This window comes from Panthera onca, chromosome C1 (genome assembly GCF_046562875.1).
Source record: "Panthera onca isolate mPanOnc1 chromosome C1, mPanOnc1 haplotype 2, whole genome shotgun sequence".
NCBI lineage: Eukaryota > Metazoa > Chordata > Mammalia > Carnivora > Felidae > Panthera > Panthera onca.
In genome coordinates, this window is record NC_138346.1 from 121097738 (window position 1) to 121103737 (window position 6000).

Sequence of the window (6000 nt, forward strand, 5' to 3'; positions counted from 1 at the left end):
CAAAGTCCCCTTGTTCCTCCTTCCACATAGGCAGTTCTCATACTACCGTTGTTTTTCTTTACAAATAAAACTGTCCTTCCCTGATTTACTGTGTAGTGACCAAGCATCAGAAGTTGTAGCCTTAGCGATGCCTGGGGGGCTCAGTCAGTTAAGCGTCTGACTCTTGGTTTCAGCTCAGGTCATGGTTTCACAGTTCGTGAGTTTGAGCCCTGCATTGGGCTCTGTGTTGATAGTGCAGAGCCTGCTTGGGATTCTCTCTCCCTCTCTCTCTGCCCCTTCCTGGCTCTCTTTCTCTCTCTCTCTCTCAAAAAATAAATAAACATTAAAAAAAGTAATTTTAGCCTTAGCAACCAACCAAAGTTTCTCAAGTGTCAGGGAAAACAGAGGCCTAGGAGGGGAGCACAACACACACCATGATGATAGTTAAGCCAGCTCGACTGCCAGTTCTCTGCAGCAGGACAAAAGCAACGGCGTTGAAGGGCATGGTTCACATGGTGGTTGGAAGGATGAGCTTCCAGATCAGACTGGCTGCGTTCAAGTCCCAGCTCTGCCCCTTTCTTTCTTTCTTTCTTTCTTTCTTTCTTTCTTTCTTTCTTTCTTTCTTATGTTTCTTTATTTTAGAGAGAGAGAGAGAGAGAGACAGCATGAGCTGGGGAGGGGCAGAGAGAGGGAGACACAGAATCTGAAGCAGGCTCCAGGCTCTGAGCTGTCAGTGCAAAGCCCGACACAGGCCTCGAACCCACAAACTGTGAGATCATGACCTGAGCCACAGCTGGACACTCAACCACCTAAGCCACCCAGGCATCCCTGCCTGTTTCTCTGAAAGCATCATTTGACCTTGCTAAATCTCAGTTGCCTTATCTTAATAAGATGGTGATAATAAGAGAACCTCTCTCATCAGGGCGTCATGAGGATTAAATGAGTTAATTCATGTTCACTCATGAGTATGTAAGGCAAACAGGAAGTTTTCAAAAAATGTTATCTAGAGACAGTCCCAAGAGACTTCCCCTCCCTGGGACTCAGTGTCCTCTCCCGACAAGGGATGGGGAATGTTCTAGAAGATCTCCAGGGTCCCTTCTAGCCTGACGTGCCCAGAGCCCATTTGTGCAGTGTCCTCAGAAGCGTTGCAGGGGCTGTTTGTCCCCAGGGCCCTCAGGGAGGACACCAACGTCTGTTTTGTTTGTTGTTGTTATTGTTGTTGTTTTCAGAAACTGTAGCAGGGAAACACAGGGCCAGTCCATGCTGGTCATCACATACATAGCACAAGAAGAGCAGGGCCATGAACATGGGCTGGAGAGTCTAAATACTGTGTCACTCTGCCCTCAGGCCCTTAGGGTGCTCATCCATTAATAGGGTCACCCTCCCTGTCTCTCTGAGGGACCTTGAGGATTATGCAAAACAAACCACCTGATGTCAGAAAGTGCCTGTCAGGGGCGCTTGGGTGGCTCAGTCGGTTAAGCATCCGATTTCGGCTTGGGTCATGATTTCCCGGTTTGTGGGTTCGAGCCCCGTACCGGATGGCTCTGCTCTCAGCACAGAGACCGCTTTGTGTCCTCTCTCTCTCTCTGCCCCACCCCTGATTGTGCTCTCTCTCTCTCTGTCTCTGTCAAAAATAAATAAACAGGGACACCTGGGTGGCTCAGTCGGTTAAGCGTCCCACTTTGGCTCAGGTCCTGATCTTGCAGCTTGTGAGTTCGAGCCCCACATAGGGCTCTGTGCTGACAGCTCCGAGCCTGGAGCCTGCTTCGGATTCTGTGTCTCCCTCTCTCTCTGCCCTTCCCCTGCTCACTCTCTGTCTCTGTCTCTCCCTGTCTCTCAAAAATAAGTAAATAGATAAATAAATAAGCTTTTTTTAAGTGACTGTCATACCACGGTGCCTTGTTGATATTTGTTTCCTTCCTCCTTCTGGAGCCACCGGCCACCACTACAGGGAGTGGTGGGAAAGAGTTCCACCTGAGGTGGTGGCAGACCAGGCTCTCTCCCTAGGCTGCAGACGGCGAAGGCTTGTGTGAGAGCTGCTGGGGTCCCGAGGAGACAGGAGCCTCGCAGAGACCCCAGACAGGGCACAGCTGTCCTCACGGTGCCTGGCACCTGGCTGGGGAACGAAAATGTGATGGCAGCCCCAGGGACTCCCTTTTCTCCCTGCCCCCTCGGTGCATATTAATGATCTCTGATAATTAATAAGACATTGCTCTTTTCTTTTCTACAGGCTCCTCCCACCACGAATTCCCAACGCGTGGGCCGTGGAGAATTTAAACTCCCGGAGAGGAAGTCTGAGGGGCAGGTAGGCACCGACAATTCTACGTGGGCACGCGTTTTCTCTCTGGTGGCTTCTAGGCTGGCCTCCCCGGGCCAGATGTGCTCAGCGGCAGTCACAGGGATGGGATCACAGGAGTACAGGTGCTCCGGGAACAGCAGGGGGGGCGGGGGCGGTCAAGAGCCTGGGGCCATCAGCTACAGGGACGGCAGGCAGATCTACCCGCAGCAGTGTGACACAGCCATATGTGGGCATAGGCTTTTCCCTCCTTCCTTTTTCATTGTCTTGTTTTGGGCCCACCCATCCCAGGCCAAAGATCCTTCCCCATCAAGCTGGTGCCATCCCCAAAGCAAAGGGATTATTGTGCTAGTAGAGCCTGGGAGCTGTGATAGCCTGTCTCCCAAAGGGCTTGTTTTTGTATGAAAGAGCCTCAAAGAATCACAGGCCTAGAGCTTGCACACTGTACAGAGCAAGTTTTGTCACCGTGTGGGTCCCAATCTTTACAAATTAGCTAAAGCAGAGGGCGAGCTGCCTGTCAGGGCCCAGCCCCTGGGGACAGGCATCCTACGGTGGCATGGAGAAGCTGATTTTGGAGCCATCTTGCTCACATCCACTGGGGGAGGTGAGACCGCTCCCTCCATCTTGCCGGTGGGAGCTGTGACAGCATGGATGGCGGAAAGTCACAGCAGGAAGGAAGTGACCCGCCGTAACCGCGGCCAGAAGAGGCTCTGGCCATTGTGCTGAGTCAGCACGCCGCACCTACTGGGGGTACAGGATGGGGCTGTCATCACAGGGTCCCATCAGTCCTAGTGTCAGTTACCTGGGGAAGAGGTGCGTCCATCACACTGGAGACAGCCAAGCTCCTGGGACAGAAGCCCTGCCTGTGGGTCTTGACCCGAAGCGCCAAGAGAGGGCTTCCCATCCATGGGCATTGTTGGTTCCTTCATGGAGGACTTTGTTCTTCAAACTTCAAGACCATTGGAATCACCTGGCATACTTATGGTGTACATTCCCATGTCCCAGCCCCAGAGGCTTCCATTCCGGGGTCTTCGATTTTGACGAGTCCCCCCAGTAGTTCTGACCCAAATGACCAAGGACCACACCTCAAGAAACCCAGGCTAAGAAGAAGGGTTTGCTGTCAGGGCGGCCTGGATTCATAGCCTTGCTCTGTCTGCCACTTGCCGGCTGCATGGCCGTTGGCAAGGTTTTTCATCTCTCTGGGCCTTCCTTTCCTCTTCTGAGAAATGGGGACAAGTAATACCCACCTCATCGGGGCCTTGAGGAGAATAAAGGCTATGAGGTGCCGCTCTCAAAGGCATGGGAAGGGTGGACGCGGGTGACAGAATCTGTCCGCGATCTCCCTTGCAGAACCGTACTTGTCAGGGGGCGCTGTCTGCAGGAAGGAACGTCACTTCGAATGTCCTGAAGAAATACCAGCTTAGGACCTTCCGTTCAGAATGTTCACTGACGAGCGAGTGTAGCCTAGCTGGCCCGCACCCCAGCACCCGCACCCCCGCCTCCTTCCTCTTTCAACGGGACCAGCCCTCTGCCTGGAAGCCTTCCGGACCCTGTTGTTTGGCCCCAAACACGACACCTGTCAGCGGGGAGTGTGTTTCCGCACTGACACCACAACTGTGCAGACACCTCACGCAGATTCCGCAAGGATTCTTAGGTCCTACACTTTGGTTTTTCAAGTAGTATTCCAAGGGCTAGTATCCAGCCATCAGGCAAATAGCTGAGAGATGGTAACAATCGGTTGTTTGGCTGGTCTTACACACATTCGTGTTTGAGGATGGCTGCTTTATACAGAGCATCTGGCAATCCCCGACCTCCACTAGGCATACTTAAATCTTTGACGATTAGAAAGTTACTTTACAATCTTCCTGTTTAATAATTCCAGTTCAGGACAAACCAGCTTCTACCCAATTAAGCCTACGACCCTGGCGAACATCCGAGGATTCTGTCTGTCCCGCACAAAACAAGCTGGGGATCTTGGTGGGATTGCTTCTGAGCCTTGGGGTCCCCAACCACACGGCGAGGGGCTCCCGTGCCCTCTAGCCTGTGGTCTGTGTGTGCGGGTGAGGGAATTGGCATTCATGTTTCTGTAGAGTGACGCCTGGTCTTGGTGCTGCCTCGCTGCCCATGACCCAACACGAAATCCTCGCTGCCAATGATCCAATACAAAATACATTTCTATTTGTTTCGCACTGAACAAATTCCCCAGGTCAGCCACCTAAGCAGAACAGAGTTGGTGGTGATGGAGAAAGCCCGAGATGAAGGCACAGTTATCGGCACTAGGAACATCAGCCGTGTCTCCCTAACACTAGGAGCGTGGGAGGAAGAGTCCTTGTGGCGCCTGGGTGGCTCAGTCGGTTGAGCGTCTGACTTGGGCTCAGGTCATGATCTCGCGGTTCGTGAGTTCGAGCCCCGCGTCGGGCTCTGTGCTGACAGCTCAGAGCCTGGAGCCTGCTTCGGATTCTGTGTCTCCTCCTCTCTCTGCCCCTCCCCTGCTCGTGCTCTGTCTCTCTGTCTCTCAATAATAAATAAACGTTAAAGAAAAATTTTTTTTTTTTAAAAAGTGTGCACAGCTCCTCTGGGCACCCACTTGTCTGTCCTGACCGGTGCCTCTTGCCACCACACTGATGAGAGTCCCCACTTGTCTTGCATTGTGTAGGGGAGACACAGCTCTGAGAAACCACGTGTCTCTGCCACCCACCGTGCCCCTCCTCTGCGGTGCGTGTCGAGAAAAGAGCAAGGCTAGCTTTGTAGTGGCCATCATGTCCAGGGCAGCATTGGGCAGTGTCAGCGGAGGGTGGGGTCACAGCCTGGCTTGTCGCTTCACCTGGCCAGCTCTCCATGGGCCCCCAGTCACATAAGGGAAGGCTCTGAGAGAGGATTCCAGAGCTTTGGAGCAACGCTGACCCAGTTCTTCTGTTGGGTTTGCCTCATTGCCACACTAGTCCCTGTGCCTGTTTCTTCCCAGCTGGGTCTGGCCATAAGCTGTGGGGAAGGAGCAGCTAAAAGGAGAGGCTGCCAGAGTCAATGACAACAATAGTCATACTAGTAGCTCACAGTGATTAAGTGCTGTACCAAAGGCTGTTTCCTTGGAGGATTTTATTTGGAAAAACTGAGGCAAGAGAGGTTAAATGACTTGTCAAAGCCGCAAGGCCAGAAAGCCGAGGAGAGAGCATCTGAGTGCACATCATCCAGCTCCAGGGCTGGCCGCTGTTGAAGAGCAATGCCTTTCTAGAATTTTTGAGGGCAGGGGGCATCTTCCAGAGTCCTGGGCAGCTCTGATACAGCCCCTTTCCAGCTCCTTTCTCGGAGCTTGATGCCATGGCCTGGGGAGAGGCAGATTTCTCTTTTGGGAATGTTCCACTATTTGCACAGGGGTGCAAATAGGTTCCTTTTCTCCTGAGGGGCTTGAGTACAACAACCTCAGCTTGGAGCTTTATAAATGCTCCTCACGCTGCCATCTGGGGGGGCGGGGATCGTTAAAGATCGTTTCTCAAACCCACCTCCTGCCTTCTAAATCAGAATCTTAAGCATCCAGAGGGGTTCTTTGGAAAACCCCTAGCATAGGGAGCAGAGCACCAGCTTCTAGGCGGAAAGACTTGGGCTTATGTGAAAATCAGCCAGCTACATAACCTCTCTGGACATCCTCTGTAAAACAGGGCTAACACTACCTGCCTCATCCGGACCACAGCTTTATTGTCAGGGTGACGTGTGATCATGTACGTGAC